This window comes from Leopardus geoffroyi, chromosome D4 (assembly GCF_018350155.1).
Source record: "Leopardus geoffroyi isolate Oge1 chromosome D4, O.geoffroyi_Oge1_pat1.0, whole genome shotgun sequence".
Classification (NCBI taxonomy): Eukaryota; Metazoa; Chordata; class Mammalia; order Carnivora; family Felidae; genus Leopardus; species Leopardus geoffroyi.
In genome coordinates this window covers 34,965,846-34,992,207 of record NC_059342.1, presented here as the reverse complement: position 1 = coordinate 34,992,207, position 26,362 = coordinate 34,965,846, and the positions used below count along the sequence as shown (strand labels likewise).

The 26,362-nt window shown below is 34.2% G+C and overlaps 1 protein-coding gene across 47 annotated transcripts in view; it reads left to right on the top strand.

The window, feature by feature from the left end:
- The window catches only part of PTPRD (protein tyrosine phosphatase receptor type D), a 2,239,943-nt gene that overhangs the window by 1,201,126 nt on the left and 1,012,455 nt on the right, over positions 1-26,362 (top strand). For all 47 annotated transcript variants that reach the window (XM_045470157.1, XM_045470168.1, XM_045470171.1 and 44 more), the window contains one exon: positions 3,444-3,477. The gene's annotated coding sequence lies outside the window, so the exon portion shown is untranslated. The remainder of the gene's footprint in view (positions 1-3,443; positions 3,478-26,362) is intronic.

The window sequence follows — 26,362 nt, the reverse complement described above, 5'->3', positions numbered from 1 at the left end:
ATTCATAATTCCTAAATCCTTTGTTGGGCGTGTGCCCTTCCAAAGAATTTTGGAGACTGAATCCACAAGGTACCAATCCAGAAATACTTTTTTTTTTCTTAAATCCTCTCTGTGGAGTTTCTCTGTTCTTGTTAGTAGTATCAATTCAACCACCATACCTGTGTAAAAGATTTTCATGAGAGACTTTTCAATCTCTTGTCCTTGAAATCCCAAGACTCTTGACAGAGATTCAAAAATGTCTCAGAGAACCAAAAGATCAGTGACTTCTTATCAATCATTTCCACATTTTCTTCTTCAGTTCGGCCTCTGAAGATTTCCTTAATGTATTTCTCTGAGTTTTGTATTTCAAGTAATATTTGTTATACTTTATCTAGTTCTCTATAAATTTTGATAAGATTCTTTGTTTTTGGTTTATAATATTTGATGCATATATTTGACGGAAATAGAGCTACTTTAATTTCTATTTTTATTTTGGTTCTGTAAAATAAAGAACTTGCAACTAATTATGAGTGAAGCAAGAGTCATTTGTATTTCAAGAGTAAAAAAGTAAGACCAAATATGTATCCTTTCTCTTTACACACACACACAGACTATTCTGGACTTTGGCTGAGGAGCTGTTTATGGAATATAGGTCATGAGGCTTAGTCATCCCAATTCCCTTTCATTCTCAGTTTCTTTCCCTCTTATCACTGATCTGCCATTTCAGCTCAAGTCATGGACTTGCTCACAACTAATATGAGAAATGAGGACTGGAGTTTTTGTATGAAGAAAACGAAATGCCAAAAGAAAGAAATCCGATAAAATTAGAAAAGAAGAGAATCACTCTGACCACTTATGCATATATCTATATATCTGCATGTATGTGTGTTTGCTTGTCAGAGAAATAGATACATATATGTATGTATTATATATGCATGTATGTATTTCAGTGATATTATTGGAACTCAAGATTTCATAGCTAAAATAATTTTCTATGCCCAGAGTGTGTACCTATTTGCATTTGTTTTCATAATTATTTCTATAATTGGTTCTACAAGTAAATGCAGAAATAGCTGGCTTATTCCTACCACCTGCTTGGTAGAGATATACAGAGAAGGCAATAATACATATTTAATTTATTCTTATTTTTCCCACAAATCATACAATCACAATATTGGAATGATATTCCACTTAGTATTCTGTTCCTACATTCAAACACCCGGGTTCTTTAATAGAAAATAGATGCTCTTTATGAGAATTAAATGGTCAAATATAGAGAGGTAGATGACTAATTGTAAGTGCTATTTGAATAAATTTGCATATGAAAGGACCTCTAAAAACTTCTTTTAAGAAAAAGAATTTTGTAGGTGCATGTGTTATCCATAAATCATTTTATTTAGGATGACTCCTTTCTCATAATCATGCCAATATCTCTGGAATCAAAACAAAAGTTCCAAAGTTTTTTTATAAGATCTTTTTCATGTCTCTCAATCAATTGGTTATCTACTTAGTAAGTTATCTGTTTTATGTGGAATAGAACCATATCTGTTTTATATGGTACATTCTTAGGACCTGATCAAAATGCAGAAGAAAAATGATAATGGAAAATATATTTAGAAATGAAAAGAAAAAAAAAGAGAGAAAGGGGAAAAGGGAGAAAGAAGGAAATTTGTATCAACAAGCATAGTGAATTCGATAGATGAACATGTAAATTAAGAAACATTGCTATTGTTTTAAATATTCATATAAATCTTTAAGTCAATTATTTAAAATTTTGTTATTCAAGAATTCTTTTTCTTGATATTTAACATATTACATGAAAACAAAAAGCACTTAATAATATGGATGAAGAGATAGCCAATTCATAATCATCTGGGGAAAAATTGATATGAATAATTGAACAGAATTGTTTAACTTTTTGAAACCTGAAGTAATTGTGGGCCCGGAAGGAGAATGAAGGATAAGACATTGTGTAAGTGTGTAATGCACTTGCATACTTTATATAAGCAGATTCTGCTCTCACATAGTTAACCTGGTCAAGTGTACAAAATTACAAACAAGGCAATGTTATCATTTTATTCTCTATAAAAATATAGATTCCCTTTTCTAAGATGATGCTACTAATTTCATTCTTGTTGATGGGGTGATCATTTAATGGCTCCAGGCAATTCTGTCACTGTTCCTCAAAACACTAATTTCAAACATATGCTGTGCTAATAGAGGGCCAGAAAGTATTATCACCTTTCCACAAAATTCAAGCCTGCAAAAAAAAAAAAAAAAAAAAAAAAAAAAAAGGTTTTTTAAACAATACAAAAAATATCTTAAAGAACTTGCTTAAAAAGCCATTTATTAATAGAAGAAATTTTCTTTAATTTCATTCTTTAATTTTATTTTCTCATGAGACTAAAGGTTTCATTTGTAATGGAGATTACTATTTCTTTAAAATGCAAGTGTTATTACCAGAAACAGGTGCAATGCAATAATACTTTTAAAGGATAACAGATGAACATGAAAAAAATGTACACAACATGTTACCTCTATATTAAATAAATTGTTCCATTTATCTTATGAATCATCTTCTGGATATCTCCCATGTCAAAGACATAACAGGGAGTCTTCTGGGTAGGCAAAAATGAACAGGATCAAGGCATAAACAACCATCTAAAATACAAGAGACAATCTGTTGAGTACTATAGTAGAGGTACAAAATATGTTGGAAATATATAGAAAAAGAAGAGTAATTCCTTCACTGGGTGTCAAGACAAGCTTCATTGAGATGTTAGCTGAGGTGGCCCTGAAAAAATGGGTAGAAAGAATATGGAGGTGGAGAGACAGTGGTGAACCAAAATATTGTTTAAAAAAAAAAAGCATGTGTTTAAGACGTAACCTGAGTACAGGGCACAGGGGAAAATAGTAGGAGATAAACTTGAGAGGTAGAATTAGGACTCACGAAAGAATTAGGGGCAGAGTCTTAGAATGGTAGAACAGGAGCAGCTGACTGAAGCCGCTGAACACTCTGCTAAATATTTCAGCTTTTCTTGTACAAACAACAGAGTGAATTTTTTTTTTATCCCAGCAAGGTGATTTATATGGCATCATCAGAGCTGTGTATTAGGATAAGATTTCATGATTATGTTCATGCCAGGACAAGGACTGTATTATACAGGATTCTCTGTACTTTTAAACTTGAACATCAGAATAAAATATGGTTGCAAAACATACATTTGCCAGCATGCATATACAAAAAAATTTCAAAGACAACCAGCTATCTAATTTGGATCTAAAGTGGTGAGGATGAAACACTTTCATATGAAATAATTAAATAATTGAGATCAGATTATGTATCTTTATAGCTTATTTAATTTTGCTTCTGTAGATAAATGCACAATATGTGTTTGAAGATGATTTAAAAGTCTTCAGTAGTTTTTATATTGCAATATCAAAATATATTTTTGTTGTTTCAGATGATGGTGCCTGTCAATTAACTGAACAACACTGGTAAGTTGGTTTTTCTCTTCTCAAATCTGTGTAGAATGTTTTTCTTTCTGATATTCAAAAGGATTTATGTTGCCTATGAAATCTGCAAAAACATGAACACTTACATAGACTGAAAGTCAAGCATGCCCTGAGGTCAGCTATATTTTTTTCCAGGGATTTAACCTCTCCTTTTTTACTTCTGAACTAAGCCAAGACTGGAAATCAGAAAGTATCTTGTACATGTTCACCAGGAGTATAGGAGGGGCATTATTGTCCAACCGTTTTCCATTAAATGTGTACCATATGTTTGCCCAGGGATGACTCTGAGAAAACACCCAAATGTTCATAGCACCAAAGGCCATATATATATATATATATATATATATATATATATATATGCAGATGGTCATGATGTACACACAGACTGATTGTCATTTTTCCAGTCTCATAACTGACTAAATATGACTTTGTTTTAGTTGAATCAGCATACTGGACAGCAGAAATCAAAGGACAGTTTTCTGTTTTTGTTAGGAACATGATTGTTCGTGGCTCCTTTTGTGGACTTCTATTGGGTAACATTTTATGTTGGGGAGTGAAACAGGTATTAAATGTTGTGGGAAGTAATATTAATGATCATAATGAAATATCTGCTGCAATAGTATGCTCTCAAAAGGGAAAAAGAAAGAAAGAAAGAAAGCAACAAAAAACTGGTTCTTGCCAGCTCCAAGTTCTGCCCTCCCCTTTAATTAACTGATTATTTCAGGGTAAACTGTGAAGGGTCAGAAAAAGTCAATCTGGTTTAGTTAAATAATTTTCAAGTGTATGAGATAAAATTTTACAGAAAATAAATGTATGTTTTTAATAGTACAGTCTATGCAAAGGCTATCCTATCATCACCTTGCAATAGTCAAAATATAAAAATCAATAGTGGTTGGGGGGGTTAGAGAGATCTAAACATAACATAAGTAAATATCATTATTGGTGTCCTTGAAAGTACTTGACTTTTGCCTTCAAAATATAGTAGGATGTCATTGTTTTTGTATCATGTTACCATTGACATTAATCAGTGTTATCCAGTCTAATTGTTAAGCTTATTCAGATTTCAAGGAGATTATCAGGAAGGCAGGATAGAAGACTGACTAGGTTGGATGAGTCAGTAACAGTATATAATGAAGCTAAGAGGCCTTAGTTGTCCAGTCTTAGAAGGAAATGTGAAGGCTTTTCTGGAAGCTGTATTCCCCTAGGAGGCTGGAGAAGACCATGGAAGTAGAAATTATAAAATCAGTCTGAAGCTTTCTACTCAAATTTTTCCTCTAAATGAGTGTTTCTTCACCCAAATGGCATGTCAGAATCACCTGGGGTATTGAAAAAAAATTAGTTAATACCTGGGCCCCACCCAGACCAGTTAATTCAGTCTCTCTGGGTGGAGCTTAGCATGATGCTCCAGCTTGCTGGTGAGTCCAGGAGCAACTGGAGTTGAGAAGCAGTGTCATATATTAGGGCTTGACATTTTTTGGCAAATTCCCAAGTGATATTGATTTTACTGCTCCATGGACTACAGTTTAGGTAATAGAGGCCTACCAGCCCCCATAAGTTTTTCCACATGTCCCAGGAGGGTCAGTATTACTTGGGAGTAGTTACCTTTTTTTCCGAAGATGAGGGGAGTGAAGGAAAGGGTAGAAAGGAGAAAAAGGACATCCAAAAGTGGCACATCGTGTAGATTTGTGTAGAATATTCAGTTCCCCACATGATTGAATTTGAAAGGCAATGGAAAAATTCCTGCATTCCAAAATATCTAATCTCATGAAATAATATGATGCCTGAATTTGCAGTATTATAATTCATTTCATTTTAGTGCTTTTTAAACTGAATGTACAAATACTATTCTTTGGTACAATTGTTACAAATATAGAGGATCAAAAAAGAGGGGCAGAATTGGCAGGAATCTGAATTTTAATAATCATTCCAGGTGATGTAATCAAGAATGAAGCTTAGAAATTAACATTGTCAAAATGTCCATACTACCCAAAGCAGTCGATAGATTCAATATAATCCCTGTTAAAATGCCAACAGCATTTTTCACAGAACTGGAACAAATAATTCTAAAATTTGTACGGAACAAAATACCACAAAAGCCAAAGCAATCTTTAGATAAAACAAAAAAGCTAGTAGTTTCACAATTCCAGGTTTCAAGATATACTACAAAGCTGGAGTAAGTAATCAAAATAGTATGGTACTGGCACAAAAATAGACACACAGATCAGTGGAACAGAATAGAGAGCCCAGAGTGAGGTTTACCCACACTCATATGGTCAGTTAGTCTATGACAAATGAGGCAAGAATATGCAAAGGAAAAAAGTCTCTTTAATAAATGGTGCTGGGAAAACTGGACAGCTACATACAAAAGAATGAAACTGGACCACTTTCTTATACCATACACAAAATTAAACTCAAAATGAATTAAAGACTAAATGTGAGAACTGAAACTAACAATCTTAGAAGAGAACATAGGCATTAATTTCTCTGACATCAACCTTAGCAATATGTTTCTAGATATGTCTCCAAAGGCAAGGAAAACAAAAGTAAACATAAACAATTCAAACTATATCAAAATAAAAAGCTTTTGCACAGTGAAGGAAAGCATCAACAAAATAAAGACAACCTGATGAATAAGAAAATGTATTTGCAAATGATATACCCAATAGGGAGTTAATATTCAAGATATATAAAGAAGCGATGCAGATCAACACCAATAAATAAACAAATAAATTCATAAATACATAAGTAAAATATGATTAAAAATGTACCTAAACAGCCATTTTTTTCTGAGAAGACTTCACAGATGGCCAATAGACACATAAAAAGATATTCAACATCACTAATCATCAGGGGAATGCAAATCAAAACTATAATGAGATATCATCTCACACCTGTCACAAGGACTAAAATCAAGAAAACAAAAAATAACAAGCATTGGTGAGGATGTGGAGAAAAAGGAATCCTTCTACACTATTGGGGGGAATATAAATTGGTGCAGTCACTGTGGAAAACAATATGAAGTTTCCTCAAAATGATAAAAACAGAAATACAATATAATCCAATAATTCCACTACTGGGTATTAACCTAAAGAAAACAAAAAAAACTAAGTTGAAAAGATATATGCACCCCTACATTTATTGCAGCATTATTTACAATAGCCACAATATGGAAGCAACCTAAGTGTCCATTGATAGACAAGGAGATGGGGAGATTTGGTGTATGTGTGTATGTAAGTGTATATGTGCATGTATATATGTACACACACATGTATACATACATATACAAAATGGAATATTGCAGAGCCATGGAAAAGGGTGATATCTTGCCACTTGGGACAATATAGATGGACCTAGAGGGTATTATGGTAATAATTCAGACTGAGAAAGACAAATACCTTATGATTTTACTCCTATGTGGAATCTAAAAAACAAAACACATGAATAAACAAAAAAAGCAGAACCAGACCTATAAATTCAGAGAACAAGCTAATGGTTTCCAGAGGAAAGGGAGGTGGGGATAGGCAAAATGGGTGAAGGGGAGTGGAAGATACAGGTGTCCAGTTCTGGAATAAATAAGTCATGGAAATAAAAGGCACAGCATAGTCATTGACTATAGTCAATGATTTTGTAAGAGCATTGTATGATGACAAATGGTAGCAACACTTGTGGTGAGCATGGGCTCAAAAGCCAAAAAGTTTGAATTTGAGTCCCAGAGCATAACTATAGAGAAGTTGAATCACTATCTTCTACACCTGAAACTAATGTAAAATTGTGTGTCAACTATACTCATATAAAAAATATTTTAAGCAAGAATGGAGCTTAGAAGCCATTGTTTTAGACTATACACTACCTTTTTTCCTGGCCTTCTTGTAATATATGACATATACCTCTTCTTTAATATTTTATATATACAATTCCATATGTTAATAGAGGTCCAATATAACAGCAAAATAATAATAATAGTTAAGTTATATGGTGCTTACTGTTTTGTTAGGCACTATTCTGAGTGCTTCATATTCTTTAAAACAATCCCAGATAATGTATACTTTTGCTATTATTGTCTTTACATGTAGGGAAACTGGGAAACAGAATGTTAAATTGCCTGAACTCACATAGCTAATAAGGGGTAGAACTGGGATTCAAACTCAAACTTTTTGGCTTTTGAGCCCATGCTCTACTAAACTACCAACTGTGAATTAATACACATATTCAACAAATGTTTCTGGAGCAGCTTCTATACAGCAAGTGCTAGGGATGGATCAGTAAGCACAACAAAATATGTGCCTTTATGAAGATTCCTATCTCATGGGAGACATAGGCTCTTATTTTTAGAAGAGCCAGAATTTTATAAAAGAACTTAGAATTCATGGCAATAAGACATGAGCTTCAAATGTGATCATTCCATTTGCTTTCTGAGTGACCTTAGCAAATCGCTTTATCTCTTTAGTAATCCAATGAAATAATATGAAAGGATATCTAAATGAGTTATTTTCATTACTTACATCATGATTGACTATAATAAAAAATGTTTTGTGTGTATGTTTGACTTAAAAAATGTCTTAGTTGAAAGAGATTGATTTCCCCATTGCAATAGACAGAAAGAGCATCATGAAAACACCAGTTATCAGGAAGGTGTTGGGGGGCAGTTTTAGTGGTGTTAGTAGGGGGGATGATTGTCATAATTATGGCAATGTTTGAGATGATGAAATTGATGGTAAAAACTACCATTCATTATGCACTTACTGTAGCTCAGATGTTATGCGCTAAACTTCTTATATTATTATTTTATTTAATCCATTTCACAATCCTATGAAGTAGTACAGTTATTGCCCATAATATAGAGCTAGAGCTGGCAAATAAGGGATTAGAAAGTTTAAATATCTCACCCACGTCACATAACTAAATAAGTAATGGAGTCATGCATCAATTATCTCTTATTATGTAATAAACTTCCCTAAATCTCATTGATGTAAAATAGCCATTTGTTATTCCTCACGATTGTTACAGGGGGCAGCTATTCTGCTTTCCCTGTTTTCTGGGGCCACTTATGTGACTACATTCAATTAGGGTATTAATGAAGTTCGCGGTTTTCCAAGTGGCCTCTCTTACTACATGATAAATCATCTGCCAGAGGCCCTCCACATAATCTTTCTCTCTAGCAGAATAAGTTAGACTTGCACATAACATGCAGCTTATTTCCAAGGAGTGTTCCAAAGGACAAGCCCCACTACAAGTGCCTCACCTAGCAACATACTTGCTAAAGTCCCATTGGTCAAAATAAACCACATGGTCAAGCCCAGACTCAATGTAGGAAGGAACCAAACAAAGACAAAAGTACCTAGAGGCATGGTTCGGTCTCCTATACCAGGTATGGCTAACCCCAAGAGCCGTCGTGCTTTTAATTACTACAGTATATTCCTTCCCTGGAGTAATTAAAAGTAACACTGGAAGGAAACATACCACATAGTGTTGTTTAAGAGACATCATAGGCAGACTTGACCTGACCTTATTCCAACAATGATGAGTACATCTAAGTACTCAAGAGGAAATTTATTATAGAAGATTCAATACTGAGGTTCTTTTGAAGCTTCGAAGTTCAAGAATTCAGAGGTTTGGAAGGATCTCTCTATAGTCTGATTACCAAATACAGACAAGGCATAGTTAACAAAGTTGTGAAAGTTACTGACACACTGGATTTCTACTCTTTCCCTAATATAAGATTCTATTTTCATAAGTGCACATCTGCATGCAGGTGAACAACAAAAGGGTCAACAATGATATTGTGTCTACTTAGATTACCAAATTGCATCTTACTTGAATCCTCAAGATTGAACCCCAAAGCATATAGAGAGAGTCTGAAAGATTCAGAAGGCAAAAGGCTCCTACATTTCCCAATGGCACATCTAAAATGTGGAGATCTATCTTAATGTGAGCTTGTGAATAACAGGATTTTTAATAGCCTTGTGCCTCAATGGGCCTATCAAAATGAGTTAGATAGAAAACAAATTCCATGCTTATCCAGAACTTTATCATTGTGGTGATCAGTTTTCCCAGTCTGTACCATACAACCCTTACTTAAGACCTAGGGGAATCTAGATTGTCCAATAGCCTTAATAATATAAAGAGTCTTGCCTCACTGCTTTTCAGGCTCTTTTTTTTTTTCCTCTAGGAGCTCCACAGAGAACATCTGTCTCTAGGACTATAAATTTGGTACTTTTTACCAGCTCTAAATTTTCTCTATTGCTTAAGAGTATTAGAGATCAACAGCTTACTCCCATCATTTAGGGACTAACAATGTGGAAAATTGAGTGAACTCAATATGATCACCACTCAAGAGTTCTCCCTGTGAACCAGTCTTCTTTAAATTTTGAAATTACTTCCAAACAAGAAGGCAGAAAGGAACAAAGGTGTGTGAGAAAACATATGTTTTTTTTTGTTTGGTTTGTTTTTGTTTGTTTGTTTCTGCTTTTCCTTGGCACAAAATGGAAGTGTAGTTTCCTCTGTCGGAAGTGTAGTTTCCTCTGTCATGACAGGAAGCAGGATCCATTTTTCATGTTATTTCAGGGAGTTCTGTTTTAAGAGTCAATAAAAACTGAATCCATGTTGCTGGAAGAGAAAATGGAAGAAAAAATGGAAGAGAACTAATGCCCTAATATATCAAATAGGGATTTCTAAGTTGTACCAACAAAATAATTTGGTGCATGTACAAATGAGGATTCATATGTACAAAATTCAAATTTTGTATTTGTAAATGAGATAATTACACAATCAAATAGGTACCTTTGATTAAAATCATTGTATATGCAAATTCATCACTTGCTAAAGCAGTCATATTTTGGCATGTGCATACATAATTAGTGGTTTCTAATTTAAGGTAATTTTATGGCAGAAATAGTCTTACCTATTGGATCTCATGTTTTACATATTAGCCAAAAAATACTTTTTTCAGTTTAAAAATTTTCAGTAATCATATTACTGTCATTTTATGGATGAAATCTCTCCTTATATCAATAACATTGTAACATATCTGAAAAGTAGATGGATTTAAAAATCAATTAATGGGGCGCTTGGGTGGCTCAGTCGGTTGAGCAACCGACTTTGGTTCAGGTCATGATCTCACGGTTTGTGAGTTTGAGCCCCGCGTTGGGCTCTGTGCTGACAGCTCGGAGCCTGGACCCTGCTTCTGATTCTGTGTCTCCTTCTCTCTCTGCCCCGCCCTCACTCATGCTCTGTCTCTCTGTCTCAGAAATAAACATAATATTTTTAATATTTAAAAAAATAAATAAAATAAATAAAAAAATCAATTAGTTATTTAATGTAGTCTTTTATTTGTCCTTAAAGTAACCCTTAACTTAATGGTACCTCTGACATCTTATTTTCAAGATATTTTGATAAATATCATCTTGCAATCAATAGTATCTTATTACAAATGTCATTTTGTTATCAAAAAAAAAAATAACACACACTTATATTTGCATATTATATATCAGGCACCTACCCTTCACAACTAGTCTGTAAGGCAAATTTACCATGTTTTATAGATGAGGAAAGTGAGGCATAGATGACTCTCCCCAGGGCACACAGTAACTGCATGGCAAGGCAAGAAACTTCTGCTCTTGGTAAGACTGTGGCCATGACCCTTACTAGATGCACTATTGACCTTCCTTGAGTCTCTCCTTTGAAGCAGCTGTGATGATCCAGGAAGCTGTAATGAGACCCTACAGGAATTAGTTCATCTCTTGCTTCTCTCCTTTACCCATCATCTTCTTGTACCCATGCAAACTCAAAGCCTTTCCTCTTTTCTTTCCCTTCACCTTCTTGCTTATATTTAAATCTGTCCTCTGAAGACTCTAGGACAGTATCAGACTGGTTACAGAGCCTGGGGAAATTTGGTACAAAATCTTCCTTGACTGGTAGTGGGCTAGTGCTTCAGGGGGCCCAGGGATTTGTTCTCCTATGCCTTTTGATAACCATATTAAAAGCAAAACTCTAAGCATCTGTATGTAAACCTAATTCTGCTTGATTTTTGCTTAAATCCCCCCCCCCCAAAAAAAAGTTTCCTTAATCTTATTCAGAAGGAAAGCCAAATTCTTACAGTGGCTTTCAAGGTTACCCATGATCTGACTTCCTCTTTCACCTGGTGGTCTGTAATCAGATTTCACCCTCCCTCTGCAATTTGGCTTCCTTTCTCTCCCTGGAATCTCCTAAGCAATCTCAGGCCTGAAGGCTTTTGAACTTTTTTTCTCTGTTCAGAATGCTTTTCCAGTACTATAACCTGTGGCTTCCCCTTGGGACCCTCAAGTTTCTGTTCAAATGTGAATTTATCACACTGCTCTTTCTCCCACCTCTGCTTCTTTTTATCCCACTTAATTTATCTTCTTTTGCCTCCAGGGCACTTATTCACCATGCTTATTATAAATGTGTTTATTCGTCCAGCCTTTCCAACTATAATCTATATAAGCCATAAGAAGGCAGTGACTTTGAATGGGATGTTCCTGCTATATCCCCAAAAGAGTAAATGTTCAGTAACTAACTAGCAGGAATGAATGAAACAATCAAATGAAGGATGCACACAAGTAAATGAATATTCCAGATTTCTTATCCAAAGATTCCTTACTTAGCTGTTATTAGAATGATTACATGTTAGTACAACACAAATTATTTCTTTACAACATTAATACCCATAAAGTTATATTAAAGAGTTTGTCAATGGTTACTAAATGTAATTTTACATGAGACAAACAAAAGGAGGTGGAAACAAAAGTTATTACAATTGAAGAAAAATTATTAGAAACTGTAATCAGAGTTTTATTATTTTGGGGAACTGAATAAAAGCAATTGCTACCATTATACTTACTATGTATCATCCCTATTTTGCATGCTTTACATGTATTATATAATTTAATCTTCACAAAACTTGTAATGGAAGAACTATTATATACACTTCATAAGTGAGAAAACAAAGGCATAAAATGTTGAAGTTACTTGCCTGAAGTCATTGAGAATCCTATGGAATCACATTACAAACTTTACATGTATATATATTTTTTATACACTGTGATTTATTGTTCAATACTAACTCTCCATAATGATCTTGATTAAGGCTCCTACTTTGAAATATTTTTCCCCAATAATGGAAATATTATTGCATTCCTTTATACTCATTATCTCAGAAAGCATGTTTTTAAATTATTATTTCTGAGTATCTCAGAGATTAACTTGGAGAAATGAAGAAATGAATTAGTATGTACATGCTACACAATTTCTTGGCCTAATACCTATAATTACAGGAATAAAAACATTTTATTTTTTTCCCTCTTATGGCAGTTTTATCCTGGCATATTTAAGCCTTTCCTGATAAAATGCACTTTTTTGAATCATGTTTCTTTATATACCTATAAATGAGAACAAGCCTGAGATTGAAAACTAGTTTTGCAATGAAGCTTTGGAATCCTTTATTATCACTTTCTTTATTACCTAATTGATGCTTAAAACTAAGATAGCTATACATCCTAGTTTATCTGAAAAGTCCCAATTCATGTCTGTTTTCCCAGAATTATTATTAATGTATATAGATAATAATTAATAATAACATGTACTTTCAGTTTCAAAATAATCTCAAAGTTGTCCAGCATAGACAATAAATTTTATGTTCAACTATTTAAAACAGATATGTAATATCTTCAGAAATTTTTTTACACTGGGTAAAAAAAGGAGGAAAGATGAACTCTCCTTAATAATTTTATTTTAATTTCAAAGGAATTATTTAACTAAAATCTAGAGGAAAAAATAATACATGCTCATCAAAATGAGACATACTAGGTCTGGACTATTCTCCCAATTGCTTAGTGGACATTGCCTCAATAAATATGATAACCCAACTTGAATTATTAAAATAATCAATCTTTAAAAGGATAAAACATTTACTTCATCATTCTAGGTCTTTACTAGATTTCATAAAAACATGTACTGACAGCATTAGAACAGTGGAGGCTGAAAAATCATGTTCCATTTACTGTTCCACCAAACTCATTCAAATGTAAGCCTCATCTTTTGCCATGCTGGCTAGTACAAAGAAAAGAACAAATTCCCAATCATCCTTCACACCTGCATTCACACCCAAAGTCGTCTGTGCCTCTTGGGTTGAACAACTGCACAGACAGAATGTCTTCTGTGAGTTCTCAGTTTAGCTCTATTGAGACACACATTCCTGGAAGCCCCAACCTGTATATTTTACATGAAGATGTTTTCTTTTCTCCTTTAGATAAAGGAAATCTTAGAAGCCAGAGGCAGCTTCTAAGTGTCTTATTATTTCAAAATATTCCTAAGAGCCAACTGTTCACCAAGCTTCAGACCTATAACCTACTTCTGCCTTTGTGGGTTTTTTTTTAGGTTTTGCTTTATTTTATTTTTGCATTCAGAGGAGATAATTAAGAAATTAACACAGGGGTGCCTGGGTGGCTAAGTTGGTTAAGCATCCAACTTCAGCTTAGGTCATGATCTCACAGTTTGTGGGTTCAATCCTTGCATCGGGTTCTGTGCTGACAGCTCAGAGCCAGGAAACTGCTTCAGATTCTGTGTCTCTCTCTCTAACCCTCCCCAACTCACACTATGTCTCTCTCTCTCTCTCTCTCTCAAAAATAAATAAACATTAAAAAAAGAAATTAACACGGAAATGTTAATCATAATATTTGTGTGATTTTTTTTGCATATAAAAGTTTCAATTTTCGGGAAATCAGGCAAGATTTCTTTCTTTTTCTAATGCTTTGCTATTTCAAGTGCATTTTACTCCAGTTCATTCCCCTCCTCTTCCCCATATTCTTACTATAACCACTGCTGTGAAATGTTTGTTAGTCTTTAGTGTGGTTAACAGCATTTTCAGAGGACTGAATTATCTCAGAGAATCTCACCACCACCCTCTGTGAAGCCTCCAGTAAGGCTGTTGCAAACACCATTCTTTTTCCTCACATATACCTTCACTCCTTAGTCTGTTTTATTTACCAGAGTCTTCTCTTCTAAAATATATTGTTAGATCTGCCAGGGAGATTTGGAGTCTTTGCCTCTTTGGTTCAAAGTGAGGAAGATTAGCAGGTCAACAGCCCTAGGTGATAAATCTCCATGTGGTGCCTGAACCTCTAAGTTGCTTGCCAGAGGCTCACAGATTTCATAGTAGTCATTTAGACAGGATTAGAGAAATCTAGAAGGTTCCTGGCATTGCAAATGTACATTGGAAGTTATCTTTGTGGCTCAGTTTACAAACAAGGGTCTACGTAAGACCAAACCATCTAAGCTCTGGGTAGATAAGCATTGCTTGTTTTTACTTCCTTAGACTAAGTCTAAAATATTTCCTAAAATAAGTTTTTTATCATAACAAAAATAAGGCCACATTGGGTTTCTGAAATCTCTTGATAGCTGTGCCCGAATTTCATGTATAAATATGCAAATGAGACCCATAGTAAGTGGTCATAGTTGTTTTATGAGACCACATATTTTAAAGGAGCATAGGATTGGAATTAGGGGTTTAGATTGTACTTCTGCATTTACTTTCTGTGTATTTCTGGACTATCTGCTTTAATTACAGGTTGTGTCTTCAAATGGGAAACAGAAATCAGAAGTGACATTCACTCCAAAGTTGTGTAGTTTAAACAGGTGAATGTAGATAAAATGCATAGAAGGATGCCTGTATTAGTGACTTTTCCCGTCACTCAGTATACTGAGAATAGTTATTCTCCTTACCCATATTCATATTCACTTTCACTAAATTTTGTCAAGTCTGGAGGTATACACACACACACACACACACACACACACACACACAGGGCCATGCTACAGAGTAGCTAGAAGTGGATGAAATATGTGCTCACTGAAAGAACTAGGAACCTTACTTCACACACTTTTCTGAAAATACGTGTGAAAGGATTGGTTTACTGTGATTATTGACCCAGGTTAGGCTTAAAGCAAAGGTGGAATCTACCACCATTTTGAGCTCCTTGTATAAAACTGTCTAGAGCTTTGCTTTCCTCTTGTTTATCTCACTTTCCTCTCATTTATCTTACTTTCTGCGATTATGTCTGAAGGCTGTTGATCAAAGAAAAAGAGAGAAAAATCTATCTCCTCAGGGAAAAATTGTGGAGAATAGATGTTTGTCTGAAACCTGGCTGTTTTCACAGTGTTGAGTCCAGATGAAAATGGGTGAAAATGCCAAACAATTTTAACGGCTTTCAGACATGAGGATGCCTGCTAAGTGAAGACTGAACATGTGGATTCATTTTTTTCTGTAGATATTATGTCTACTTTATGGCATTATGTTGGAAGACCTGTGTTTTGTTCAACCAATGAAATAGCTTGACCCGGGAAATAAATTCCTAACACCCAGATAACACCTGAGGGAAAAGAATAATGTAAATAATTCAATCCTATTTGAGAGTTTCAGGATGCACAACTGTTTTAGAGAGACTTTATTTTTTAATGTCACATCTAATGTAGACCTTTTTTTTTCAACAGCCATCAAATAGGAATATTAGTAAAAATCTGAAAGAAAATAGTGGAGCATGACAAAAATAGTGATGAGAAAATTCATCATACTAGCAAGTCCAAATTATAATACTTAGTGATCAAGGAGTTCATTCTATTGCACAATATTGGCAAACAACCTACAACTTCAAGTTACAAGAAATAGTAACAACCAGGGTGTAAAAGCAATCAATTTTAAAATGTCAAGGAATCTACTTATTTATTTTCTAGGAGTGAGCTTAATTAGAAAAGTTTTTACAAGTGTCAAGACCCTGGAAGGAAAATATTTTACAAGTTAATGGGAATGTAGTGGATTCTTACTGCAAGAACTCAAAGACTTGGTTTCAACATACCAAGTAATCATTGTTGAAATTATACACATATGATGTTTCTACATTGAACGAGCTCTTTGGATGGAACTCTTTGACCCACAGAAATTCCTGGTCTTTTATTCAAATATTGTCTTCCAACATAAAATTTTCGTACCCAAGGTAAAGAGGACACAGATTCTTATAGTAGACAGCATGGAAAATTGAGAAAACCCAGATAAACCTAGTTTGGCAAACATTTTCTATGTTGACTGGATGAAAGATGTTGGACAAGTAGACCACTGACATGTATGTTCTTTATCTGTAAAATACATATTATGTGTCTATGAGCAAAACACATATATGTAAAAAGTTTATACAGTGTCTCATGCTTTGAATTAAATGCGACCAATAGTATAATATGATTATTTGCCAAATACATCCAGTATGCCAGTTTATACGTAGTAGTGAGTGAGTGGAATCTTGTAGTTAGTTCTGACCAATACACTGTAAGCAGTGAAATGTCACTTTGGGGACAAGTATCTAATTGCTGTTATGGAAACCCACTGAGTACTTGTTTCTCTCTGGAACAATGACTGTCAATATTTAAGGCAGAAGCTACACTATCCATCTTGATCCTTGAGTGACCATGGTGAGCCAAACATCCTTGCAGACTGATTCTGGAATTATGGCATGAAGGAGAAATAAATGTTTATTTGAGAAATTTACAGGACTGTTACTGCAGCATAACTTAGCCTATTCTGACTAAGAAATACATTAAAGTCCTTCCTGAAAGCTTATGATAACCTCTTCATAAAAATAAATGTAAAAGTTAGTATAAAAAAGTGTCAATATCTGAATGTGCAGTTTCTTCTTAGCCAAATCATTCAACATCAACAATGTATATTGTAAGGCATTAATAAATTCTCAAACATGGCAGTGTCTCCTTAAAATACTCAGAATGATTAAGAACAAGTTACTTAAGTTCTCTGGTCTTCTTATCCTAAAATTACTGACTTGACTTAGTATTTTTTTGATTGTTTCATCCAACTTTTTTTAAGGATATAAAATGGTAAATGTATATCTCCAAGGTACACACTCGAGTTTGAGAGGAGCCTTTAGATTCTTGTAACTTTCTGCCATCTGTTTTACTATTTTGTGTTCAGAAATAAAATCAGAATCTCAAATATTTATGAAATAGTTGGTGTGTATAAAGTATTTGATTTGGATCATTGGGGGAATATAAAGAAAATGAAGGTGTTTTCCTTGTCTTCAGAGAGTATATAATCTAGTTGGGGAATCATGACAGAAATACATGAGTTAGTCAATAGCACAAGAATCTGAATCATGCTAAATCACAAAAGGAAAATATTAGCGCTGCATAAAAATTATTTTAATATAAAACAGCAATTGCCAGATTCTGGAAATATATAAGCAGAGTCTGGTGATGACTTGGCAGGGAAATTTGAGAACAAACTAAACTATTAGAGCAGTGTGCATAACTTCTCAGCACATTCCCATTTCAAATGAGTGTGGTGCACTAAGATTAAAATATTATTTTGAGGGGCGCCTGGGTGGCTCAGTCGGTTAAGTGTCGACTTCGGCTCAGGTCATGATCTCACAGTCCGTGAGTTCGAGCCCCACGTCAGGCTCTGTGCTGACCACTCAGAGCCGGGAGCCTGTTTCAGATACCGTGTCTTCCTCTCTCTCTGACCCTTCCCCGTTCATGCTCTGTCTCTGTCTCAAAAATAAATAAACGTTAAAAAAATAAATAAAATAAATAAAATATTATTTTGAAAATTGCGCCTAATAGTTGCTATCCCACTGTCCCACTGTCCATCATCTGTGGCCACTCTTCTCACTTTATTCACTTTCATCCTTTCCCTACATTTTATTTCATCTGTCCCTAATATCTGTTCCTTTAATTTGGTCGCTGCCCATCAGTGAGCAGGCAGTATCTGAAGACATCCTGCATAGTGGTCAATAGCAAAGACTCTGGACTCATACAATGCTGGAAATTGAATCCAGGCTCTGCTGGCCATATGACCTAAAGCATTTTAATGTCTGTGAACTTTTTTTCCATGTTAATGTAATAGGGTGGTGTCATGATTATGGAGTGATATTTTGAAATTAGATAATATATGTATAGTATGGAGCACATAGTAAGTACTCAACAAATTAGCTAATACTATTATTATTTTCTCTGATCTTTACTAGGTTACAAATACTTACATTTTAATATAAAGTGAGTGCTTGATGAAAATAATTTGTTGAGAATCATAGAAACACATTTTATTTGTGGCATTTCTGATAGGAGGTAAACCTAGCAAGGGAACCATTTTTCTTTCATGGAGGATTACTATTTTATTAGTCATATAGCACTTGTACCTTCTAATGTGAATACACATAGACATTGTGTTCATATAGATGTGTATGTAAAGTGTTGCTGTATGTAAGATTATTTTACTCAGTAAAAATATATAATTGGATGAGATTTGTACTTGTTTATATTTGACCTTCTTTTGAAATTAAAGAACCATGTGGACATAGTGCAATTTTCTGGCTAAATTCTTCCTTTGGCTTGAGATTTAAAAAAAATCACATGGGGTTCTTCCTAGTATGTACCTCTTTGCCTATTTAAAAAAAATTCTTAGTATCTACTGAGATGAGTTGCTGAGATCATTACTGAACACTAAAGAATGTATATTCTGTACATTATGTTCTATGAATAATGTGATGTTTTATTGGAACTTGGCTTTCTTTTTTCATTCCCAAATCTGTGAGCAAAATGTTATACTACTTCATAATGAGAGACCAAAAGGGTTCTATTTCAGCCTTACAAGCTTATTAAAGGCTTTTGAACATGACTATTAGTTTTTCTCCCTTTTAAGACTAGATTCATTTCCAAGACATAAACTGTTTCATATCTCAAAGCTCTTTAATGTTTAGGAAATGTTTTTCTCTATTAAATGCCAATTTCAGTAGTACATCAGTAATTAAATACATACTGTCAAATTTCTTTTAAACTGAGGTAATGAGGGGCGCCTGGGTGGCTCAGTCGGTTAAGCGTCCGACTTCAGCTCAGGTCACGATCTCGCGATCTCGCGGTCCGTGAGTTTGAGCCCCGCGTCGGGCTCTGGGCTGATGGCTCAGAGCCTGGAGCCTGCTTCCGATTCTGTGTCTCCCTCTCTCTCTGGTCCTCCCCCGTTCATGCTCTGTCTCTCTCTCTCTGTCTCAAAAAATAAATAAACGTTAACAAAAAATTAAAAAATAAAGAATAAATAAAAAATAAACTGAGGTAATGGTTTTGGGCTCATAGGTGAAATTTAATTCATAGTCCTAAACACTGTTTAAGTCAATACATTTCATGAAATAATTGTATACATATTATAATTAACAAATAATTTGATTAGTGGAGGGAGTTCTGGTTTCTGGTAGTCATAGATGAGGTTGTCCATATCTGAAGTAAAATTTTGCAGCTGAGTGAAACTGAGGCACCACACACCTCAGTGAATGCTCCTGCAACTGTGACGTCCAAACATTTGATTGCTGGGAAGAACACAATCTTATATATCTTAGGCATATAGTTGTAGTAGAAAAAGAACTCTGCATGTAGACTTTTTTTAAATTTGTGCACCGAATAGAGATTATTTAAAAGTTTTCAACAATGAAATATGTAATCAGGAAGAATCACAGTGTAATAAAATGTTAAGATCTAATAATAAGATCTTCTTTGGACAATTTCTTCTTCCTTGTGCATTACATTATGAAAATGATTTAATATCACTTCCTTTACAAGGAGAATCTCTTCTCAAACCTCACAGATAATTTATTTTATTTTTATTGTAGTACAATATACATAACAGAATTTACTATTTAACCAATTCAATGGCATTAAATGTGTTCACGTTGTGCAGCAAAGATCACTATGCATTTCCAGAACTTTTTCATCATTTCAAACTGGATTCCATTCACATTAAACAGTATCTGCCAGTTACCCTGTCTCTCCAGCACCCACAAGCCAACATTTTACTTTCTCTTCAATGAATATGGCTATTCTAGCTACCTCATACAAGTAGATTCATGTATTATTTATCCTTGGTGTCTGGTTTATTCCACTTTGCGTAATGTTTTGAAGTTTCATCTATACTGTAATATGTTAAATATGACTACGTTCATCTCTTGCCCCTTAGGAATCTTTTCCATTTCTAAAAATACGTATGTAACTTTTTCCTTTTTTGCTATCAGATATTAAAATCTAGTTTCTTGAAATATTTTTTTTGCCTGTACTAGAACTTGTTTTACTTATTGTTAACTTTTCCCCACTAGGATTTTTATGAACTCCTTCTGATTTTCCCTTGTGTAAATTTGAAAAAAGAACATTTTATCAGAACATAAAATTTTGTATAAAGATATACAAATAATATAACACCATGGTAATATTTGTCATATCAACTTGTCTGTCCATTTGTAGGCCAAATAATCATTTTCTATAACCTAAAGATGTTTATTTTTTCAAAAATATTTTTTCATAAAATTTAGTTTGATGAGTGTATTATGCAATCCTGAGCTTTATTTTATTTGGTCAAAAAAATTTTTTTTAATTTTTTAACATTTATTTATTTTTTGAGAGACAGAGCACAAGCAAGGGAGGGGCAGAGAGAGAGGGAGACACAGAATCCAAAGCAGGCTCCAGGCTCTAAGCTGTCAGCACAGAGCCCAAAATGGGCTCAAACCCACAAACTGTGAGATCATGACCTGAATCAAAGTCAGATGCTTAGCCGACTGAGCCACCCAACAACCCCTGGTCAATTTTTTTTTAATGTTTATTTATTTATTTTGAGGAAGAGAGAGAGCTCATGTGAGCTGGGAAGGGGCAGAGAAAGGGGGTGAGAGGGAGGATCCTAAGCAGGCTCCATGCTGCTTGCCCAGAGCCTGACTCTGGGCTTGAACACATAAAGTATAAGATCATGACCTGAGCCGAAACCAAGAGTCGAATGCTTAACTGACTGAGCCACCCAGGTGCCCCGTGGTCAAATTTTTGAAGTGATAGTTTACTGATCATGTTGCTAGGGAACCTGGGAAAATTTATTGTGACATTTATTAAATCCACTTTTGAAGAAACTCAGGATCTAGTCTTTATTAAAATTATAATAACTTTTTCCCCATCATTAGTAAAACGTAGTCAAGAGATAATTTAAGAAATACTTAAAAGTAAAAAAAAAAGAGAAAATATCTTTATACCCCTTGATCTGTTGACATTTGTGTTACCTTTATATATTTATCTCTATACATTTTCATTATATGTATATTTAATAAAAACAGACATATAATAAAATAATATCCCTTTCAGAACCTATTCTTTACTCCCATTAAACAAATATTTCCATACCCTTAATAATTCATTATTTAAATAATATATTTTTATGCCTTAAAATCATTACCAGATAAGAAACATAGCTAGTGTGATCATGGAGGAAATGTATATGTTTTATGGGTTATTTCATTGTTCTGTTTATGGATCATTTTACAGGATTTTTGTCTGATTAAAACAGAACCAGGCTATTTGTTTCAGTTCAGAAGTTAGTGCTTTCTCATGCTCTACACAGCATAAATATTGAAATGCTGAATTTCAGTAATTTCACTTGGCATTATAAATTAAGCTTTCTCTTGCTTTTGCTTTCTTTTCAATAAAGTCTACCTCAAGGAAATGAAAATCATTTGCTGTCCACAGGTGACCTACTCTCAATGATTCAAGAATAGATAGATCAGCACTGTTTATTTAGACAGCTTTTGAGATCAATACCTTTCAAAGAGAAAATAAAACATCTCATAAATCCTACCAAAAAGAATCCCTGTTATAAAAAATAATCCCAACACTTGAGATTTAAACCATAAGTCATTTGTACAATCAGGGAATCTAATTTTTTGTATTTGATAAAATTTTTTGTCTGCTAGTTATTCTGCAGAAATTAATCCTATGAATTATTTGATAGTTGGTCTATAAGTAAAGTATCTATTTGAATTCTCATTCAATAGGCTTATTCCCAGGAATTAGTATAACCTCGGGATATTGATAACTTAATTAGCATACTCTTATTCAGAATATTATTTCAAAGAAATCAGATTATATTTTAATATCTTCACAGATCAATGCTATATTTATATCTAAATAATTATTTTAGTATTGTAATTTTTTAATTATCGTAATTATAACAAGTGCGTACATTTTGTTGTATTCATTACCTTAAGAATCCTGCATTATATGTCACTACAATTTAGACATTCTAAAGAGGGAACACTTGGGGGCTCAGTCAGTTGAGCGTCCGACTTTGGCTCAGGTCACGATCTCACGGTTTGTAGGTTCCAGACTTGCGTCTGGCAGCTCAGAGCCTGGAGCCTGCTTCGGATTCTGTGTCCCTCCTCTCTCTCTGCCCCTCCCTCATTCATGCTCTGTCTCTGTCTCTCAAAAGTGAATAAAGATTAAAAAAAATAGACATTCTAAGGGGTATATAGATTTTGGAATGAGGCCTTTTTGCAAATGCCTGTTTGAGAGACTTACACAGATACTAGGTTAAGTTATAGGTCAACATCACAAAAAGAAAGAGGTAAACCTTGGCTGATCCTTTCCTAGCTTATCTATTTAAGCCCATTTAATAGTCTGTAATCTTTGTTTTGAGAAAGCATAAATGTCTATGAAGAGTTTTTGATTATAATCTCTTTTAACACAGTGAGTTGTCCATTTGTTTGTATTGGCCATACTACACTTTAATAAATGGAATTTTACAGAATTGATTCAGCTAAAGACAGAAAACAGACAAACATCATTGTTAATTAGGAAATTCATGAATTAGGCAACTATTTCCATTTTCACAGTAATATGAAGACATTATTTCTTTGCTTGTATAAAAAACTCTTCAGTCTTTGTTAAAGCTAACAGCAACTGTATATGAATGATGATGCATTTAGATTTACACATATAAATGTCATGTTTTAAATTACACTGTTGGACATAGTGTTCAGTCAATATCTTCAGTCATTTAATAGAGACATATGATCTTAAGTTGAGTGGAAAGTGCCCTGTACTATAGAACTATAAACAAACTGTGATTCAATAGTTTCCTTGTTTGTCCTCTCTGCTGAGGGTATAGCCTCTTCCTGAGCTTTAGCATATATTATACAGTGTTCCCCAATTCAGTATATGGTAATTACATCCTTAAAGTTTCTGAGGCCGAAAGTTTCTGAGGAATCATCCTTGATTCCTTTTTCTCTTACATACTCATATCCAATCCATCAGTGAATTCTGTGAGTTATACAGTCAAAATCTAAAGCTTAACTTCTTACTTTCTCCACTGCTTCTACTCTATTCTAAGCAATCATGATTATTGTAGCTTCTCTGGATTATGGGAAGTGCTTTCTACCTAGTCTTTCTGCTTCTGCCTTTGTACCATCCACATTGGATATTGCTCACAGTGTAGACTGAACCATTGAAACTGAAGTCAAATGACATCACTTTTCATTTCAAAACCCTCTACTACACACCTCACTGAAGATAAAGCTACATTTCATATGGTAGCCTATGGAGACCTATGTAAGTAAAATCTTTCTTCCTTCACTCTTCTTTCCTTGATCTCTTCTCATTTTCCTTCCCACACCTCAGTGACTTTATCTGTTCTCTCTGTTCCAACCATACTCTACATTGTGCCTCTGCCACTCCAGATGGTCTCCAACCTGGAGCATCTTCTCTTCCTTCTGCCAAGAATGCTCTTCCCTTATATACCCGCATGGCAGGTTCACTCATCTCATCCAGAAACCTACTCAAGTGTCACCATCTAGTGTGGCTTTCCCAAGCAACCTTTTAAAAATTGAAAATACCTGTGACCTAAAGTACTTTCCCCTCTCAAGTACTTATCAATAGCTGATATATATTCTCTTTAATATTTGTGTGTGCGTGACGCCTTATACTAGAATATAAGCACCTTTGGGAAAAAGTTTTGTTTTGATAGTTTTGTTTATTGCTATAACCCAGTGCATAGAATGGCATCTGGTATATGAATTATGAATGGAATGTACTTCTATACAGATTTTATGTACATGTAGAAGTATATTAGGCCACTGATTCCACAACAGAGAAAAATAATCAGCTTAGTAGTTTAAAAAAATCTATAGTTCTATTTTCAAAACTAATTGTTCATCAACTCAGGAGAGAACATAGGCCCTGATGTGAAGTTCAGTGACTGAAAAGGTTGTAAAACCATGTTGATGATGTGAATTAAGACATGACATAAAATCAGTTGCCAATGAATACTTATCACAAAAGGCCCTGTGCTAGACATCTGAAATTTAATAAACTGCAAAGGATGGTTTTTCTTTCTAATTTAATTAATAAGACAGAAAAGAGTTCCCAATACTATAATACATAATAAATAGTTAGATATTGACACCAGACAAGTTGTTTATTCTCACTGGAACTTAGTTCCTTCACCTGTCAGATATATTTGATAGGAAAAGAAATCTGACTTCATAATTTTTGTTTGTTGAGATTTTAAGGGCTTCAGAAATCTTTAAAAGCTTTCTTATGGAATCTAGAGTGGTTACTATAGGTACTGCTGAATTCCTGAGCTTTGGGCTCCAGACCCTCTCTATGTGCCAACACCAACCCCTTCCACTACAAAAGCCCTGCATCTATGAGTTTTACACTTAAAATTGACACTTAAAAAATTTTGTTTGAGCAGGAACACCAAGCCTCACCCCACCCCCACATTAGCTGAAACCATAGCAGTGCTCTAGCATTCTTTGATTGGTATAGTACTTCTTCCATAACCTTTAAAAACTAACATCTATAACCACAAGAAAAATAAAGTTTTGCCCATCTGTTTTGGTCTCCCAATTTGGGACTAGGTTCTTCAACTATAAGAGGTATAGCTCTTATACACGAATGACTAAGTCCAGGTCCATTACAGCTGTCTGCAATGTCTAGACTCATTATGATTCTCCAAGGTATTTATGATGCCTTTTTGAGGTACTGACCCATAATCGCTCTTGTGGCTTTGTGGTCCCTCATTTAGATGACAAAAACAAGAAAAAAACAAAGAGATATTTAATATCTGTTTCTAATGTGGCTACAGGCACAGTATTGGAAAAAAAAAAGAAAAAAAATGACTTACCAAAGATTATTCTTCCTTAAAGTCCAAAACTCCCAAGAAAAGAGTAGTAAATGGGAGCTGGAATAGCATTTAGTAAGCTAGAGCAGCCTCTTAATTTGTAAACTTCTTAAACATTTGATAAAAAGGTTTACCAAGAAAATACTGACCACTTCATACATCCAAGAAGAAATCAAAGTGAATTCATTCTAGCAATTTATGGCTGGTTTATACTATTATTCCTTTTAAAAAGCAGTAAATTAAACCTGATAATAACACATTTATCATCCTATCAAGGAAGTCTTAATTTATAGATTTGAAAAGTATCACAAGTTAAAAGAAAATATTGGAGATACTATTGACAAGCTGTAAGCATATACTGACTTACAGGAGTTCGCTAAAAATTGTTTCTCGGGGTAAGTGAAATTCAAGAGCAGAGAATAATGCCCCTTTGTATACATCTTGGATAGACACATCTTTTAGAAATGAAGTTATAGAAGGCACATTAGTTGGTGTTTCTCTGACATTGTTGACAATGAAGTACCACGAGGGACCCCATCCTTGCTTTCACACATGTCATCCTTGAACTACATCATCCCTCAACTGCTGATACCACACTGTGAAGCTGTTTTGTAGTTGGCTGACATTTGAAAATACAGCTTTTGCCTTTTAAAAAGTATAAGAAATACCCATAAATATATTTTCTAGGATTTAATATATACTTGTTTGTGTTTTATATACGTATAAAACTAAAGGAAGAATTTGCTAAAGGAAGAATTTAGTGCTACTTCTCTAAATTGCATGACTAAGGAAAAGTGTGAAGAAAAACTATAGAAATGCTATATAAGGATCTAAAATAACTTTACTCCCAATCATATATTTCCCCTCCCTTCATCTGTTTGT